Source organism: Sinocyclocheilus grahami, unplaced genomic scaffold, assembly GCF_001515645.1.
Source record: "Sinocyclocheilus grahami isolate Dianchi unplaced genomic scaffold, SAMN03320097.WGS_v1.1 scaffold653.1, whole genome shotgun sequence".
Lineage (NCBI taxonomy): Eukaryota > Metazoa > Chordata > Actinopteri > Cypriniformes > Cyprinidae > Sinocyclocheilus > Sinocyclocheilus grahami.
Window position 1 is genome coordinate 232,513 of NW_015505832.1, and position 5,280 is coordinate 237,792.

The following is a 5,280-nucleotide window of genomic DNA, read 5'->3' on the forward strand; positions in this document are numbered from 1 at the left end:
GTATTGGAGCATAATAATGCTTGCAGTTGCAACATTTAATTCACGATGCGTCTGCCACATTATCATCTAGGAATCTAGGAGATTGTGTACAACAGTTTTTTTTTAGCAAAGTTTCGATCATATTGATGATTTAGAGTTTGGCCAATCGGATATGATACAGATTTACGGGTTAAAGCAGGTTTGCTATTGCATCCGTGTCTCCTGTTTAATTAGCGCACTAGCCTGGTCTTGCAGCTTCTGACAAACTTCAAAGTTTGCTGGCCTCCAAGGTCTGTGATTACCTAAAGCATGACATGTGTAGCAGAGGGGATGATTAAGAAAAATTAGCTCCTCTCACAGCGCTGTCGGAGAGCTCAAGTCTGAATTACTGGCTTTGAATCTACATTTAGGCCAAAGAAGGTCTCAAGATAGTTGTTTTCTGGGAACGATCAGAAGTAATGGCTGAAGATTACACAGAAGGAAGTGGACAGCATGTTTTCTTGGGAAACCATGCATGATGATATTATTAAGAGGTTTAGAGGTTACACAATTTTTAAGCGACATGCCACAAGAGGCCGTGGTAAAATTACTTTAGTTCACTGCCTCAGAGGCTTATAGCTCTTTAAAATGTTGGCATGTAAAGCAGCATTATGATTATAGAAACTAATGTCAGTAAAAACATTATTTGATACTAATTACAATCACAATAAACATTTCTTCTTCCAATAAAAATAAATCATTAGGATAACTGTAGACTTGTTACTGTTTCTTGCAACATTAATTTAAAATTCAGTGTGTGTATATCTGCTGTTTTAGCAGATTTCTTCAGGTAACCATTTACAGACAGGGCATGGCTTAAACACACACACACACACACACACACACACAAACACACACACACACATGTCTGGTCAGCTATCCTTGTGGGGACTCTCCATTGGCGTAATGGTTTTTCTACTGTACAGACCGTATATTCTATTGCCCTACACCAACCCTACCCCTAAACCTACCCCTCACAGGAAACTTTCTGCATTTTTAGATTTTCAAAAAAACTCATTCTGAATTATTTATAAGCCTTTTGAATTATGGGGACACTGAAAATGTCCTCATAAATCACCTTCTCGTTGTAATACCTATGTCATACCCATGTTATTATACAAATTTGTGTCCTCATAAACCACATAAACATGCACACACACACACACACACACACAGAGACACAAACACACACACATGTCTGGTCAGCTATCCTTGTGGGGACTGTCCATAGGCATAATGTTTTTTCTACTGTACAGACCGTATATTCTATTGCCCTACACCAACCCTACCCCTAAACCTACCCCTCACAGTAAACTTTCTGCATTTTTAGATTTTCAAAAAACTTAATTCTGTATGATTTATAAGCTTTTGTACCCGTGGGGACCACAATTTAGGTCCCCACCGTGACACGAGTCCCCATGCGTCTGTGTGTAGTCAGGTTTAAGTCCCCACCAGGATATATAAACCAGTAAACACACACACACACACACACACACACACACACACAAACAAAAGGAAAAACTGTTTAAAAGTGAGCAACAAATAAAGTTTTTAATGCAGGGAAAGGTTAGAAGGGGTTAACCAAATCCAAACTTTCACATTAATAATGTAGACGTGGATGGGCAATGAAGAGCGTTGGTCATTTTTCGTGTTGCTTCTGTGAGTGTCTAATCAAAATATGAATTCTTCAATTCTCTCTGTTGTTTGTTTTTATTTTTGCTTCCTGCAGTGCAAGGAAGTTCAAATACCAAATGAAACACAATCATTTATTCTACAGAAAAAGGTATGAGTTCAACTGTACATCTGTCTCAAGATAGCTCCAAGGACGTGCCCTTGTGTTGAAAACTGTTAGTTGGATGATTTAGTGTTGTGCAGTGTTGCTCTTCAGATTTTTTCAAGCCCGTACTGAATCAGAACTCAGCAGAACACTCTGCAGATTTCCACTTAATTAAATATTTTTAGTAATTTTAACTTGGTTTGAACTACAAATAGTTTTAACATTAACCATATATAAATCAATTCCGCATAGATATGCATGAGAATGTTTACTTGTGGTCATACTGGTGTTTTTTATTTTGTTTTTGTTTTATTTTTTATATTATATCAGCTTGATAAAATAGGCTGTTATATTGAAGCCGATATATAATAGCCATTTCTAGTATGTTTACTCACAGCCTTTTTTTTAAAAAATCATAGTCACTCAGGCATTTTATTTAATTATTCTTTGTTCTATTTTTGGTTGTTTTATTTTGCGTATAACTTTTTTTAAAGAAAGTTGACCACAGGCACTGTATCTATAATATGCTTTATTACTCCAGTGGTGCATACCTACATTTGTCAAATTATTGTGGGATAAGACAGATTTATTTGTGCAGTTGAACCTGTTTTAAAATGTAATTTGAAGCACATGGCGATCTGAATTTTTTCAAAATCTATCAGAATTGGTATCTATCATTATCGGCTTTAAAATATAAATAATTATTGTTGTTATTGGCCAAAATACTGATACATTTTCCCCCTAAATCAACGGAGAAAATGTAAAGACAACAGTAGAATACCTGATTGAAGATAAAATAATTTCTTCTCGAGATTGCGTGGCACATGACGATTAATGTACTCCAGCAGTTAATTGTGTCTTTGTAACTGTCTCTGGAGACACCAATATATTAGCTAAGCTGGAAGCTCTAACCATAAGAGAGACTTAATCACGCCGCAGGAGGAGACTGCGGATTGTTTCTCTGCCCAAAAACTTTGTGCAGTCTGTTCGACAGCCACCAGTGAGGTTGTTATATTAATGAAAGCCTCCTCCACACTAGATATTTATCTTCCTGACAGCTGCATCCCAGTTGAGCACTTATCAAAGGTTTCGCATCGTTTTTAGAGTTTTATTTGGGTTAGCTCTGAGCCCAAGTGTATTTCTCCCATCTGGACATCTGATGGTGGTCAGACAATTGGTGATCATTGTGCTTTGTTTCTGTTTGTGACAGGTAAAGTGGTGATTCTGCCCCATTTTTAGACACACTTGCTTTGTGGGAATTCACTGGATATGTTGAATACATAACACAAAGGGTGATGGTAAGTTGTTATGATTTACAATAATTATTGAAACCCATAATCATTGAGTCTGTGAATTGAATTAACTAACTCTTTTAAGGGTAGGATTTAGTTTCTTACGTTTTAATGTGGGCTCAATATTGTAACCTACAATAGCTTGACAGAGTAAATGTATCAGGTTAGCTTTCCTAAGAGCCTTCCGCTTATCAAAATCCTGTTTTCCAAAGAGTCACAAAAGTCATTTTAATTCACAGAGCATTTGCACAAGATGTTATTATAGCTCTTGTCATTGCGAACAGCAGCTATTTTCCAGTCTATTTGACTTTCGCCATAAAATCTGGTCCGTTTTGCAGAGTTTTCTGGCCAAGACCAACCAAATTAGACAAAAAGAGACTGTCTGGCAGACATGCAAAGTGGCCAGCCACAGTTTGTATTTTGTTTTCACATGCTCATTGGGGTGTGGTTATCTGAAATGTTGTTTTTAGATATTAATGTTGTTATTCTTAAGAATGTTTGATCCTGAGTTGACTATGTCCCCTCATCATTGTCATTGGGATTATATGAACATGGTCCTTAGGAAAGGTACACGTTGTAGGTTATCAGTTCTTTTCAGTGGTCCTTTTATTATAATTCTCTTCATCTCTTCACCCCATTGCTTACTGTCACATCAATGTGAAACTGAACGAAATAATGAATTATCATATAAGAATCTCCAGTTCTCCAAATCACTATTTAAGTAAGAAATTTGTAGAAGTAAATTGCCTCCAAAAGACAATTTTGAGCAGCATAAATCAATAGGACAAAGAAAAGTCTGTAATCTGTGACTAAATCACCCTATCAGATTCAATATATATTAATAACGAATCAACATTTCACCTAGTCTCAGCTTCAGACAACACTCCACAGAACGCCCCCAGTCTGTCCACTATATGTATTGGACACAAAACTGGAAAGCATCTGGCAAGTTCTGATCTGACTGGAATATAAACTAATCTGATTTGCGCGACTTTATTAATTAAAAATGAAAAATGCCACACTGGTTCATTAATCTATTTCAGATAGACCCCCAAATGACATGCAAAAAACCCCTAAGCAAACTGTGGCATGTCCATCAGATGGTTTCTGCCTATATAAGTAGGCTGTTCTTAACCAGATTAAGATGCAATATTGATCAAACATGATGCTATTTAGTCAGAGGTCTGGCAACACAAAACTATAATTCATTCGTTTAAGTTAGTCTCTGGATTTGTTTCTCTAAAACGTCTGTTTTGCTGTAAGCAGGTTGTCACAGAGCTAAGCATAATATGACTACTTAACACAATTGCTTCTCTTTTACAGTTTCACTCTGTCTTCATTGCTCTGTTCAAGCATGCTCATTATGAGAGGTCAAAAACCGCAAGGTAATGGATACAATATTAAAACAAAACAAAAACAAGAATAAGAGACTCAATTAGCATGCACTTACATGCAAAGTTCTTTGTAAGGCTGCTCTTATAAAGTCAGCTCATTAGATTAGCTTTGGACTCGGTGGTGAAAGAACAGAAAATTAAAGAGTAAAAATAGATTTTGACACAGCGCTAAAAGGAATAAATGACTGCCGTGGAGTTAAGCAAATTGTATTTGGTTGCAGTTGGTGACTGTGATTATATTAGCCTGCTTTACATCATAAACTACTTCAGAATTAAATCATTAAAGGACTGATATGAGTTTTCATTTAGTCTGCAGCATTTCTCTGGAACAACGGTGGGAGGAGAGGGATTTTTTTCTAGAATTACACAAGACTTTCCTTTAATATCAGGTCTCAGGGATTGCTGGACAGGAAAACGGTTTATATATTGATCCTATTTAAATACCAGATTCCCAGGTCTGTGGTCTTTAAACTTTGGCAAGCCAAAGAGGCTGATATTAGTTTCAGATCTCTAGATGCCTTAGATAAATTTAAGGTGTAAAAAAAGTTCAGTGTTATCTAATTATAATTAGTTTAAATGTATTTATATATTTTAATGTTGAAATGACTAAATAGTTGTACTGTGACTTAGTTTGATTTAGCTGAATTAATCAGTTTACATAACTTCAATTTAAAGCTGAAGCATTTTTTGTTTAAGTATTTCAATTGTAGATAGGGAGAATGCCTGTAAAACCAAAATAATATATTTAATAAATTTTTAGCAACACTTATCTAAATAAATACATACATATATATATATA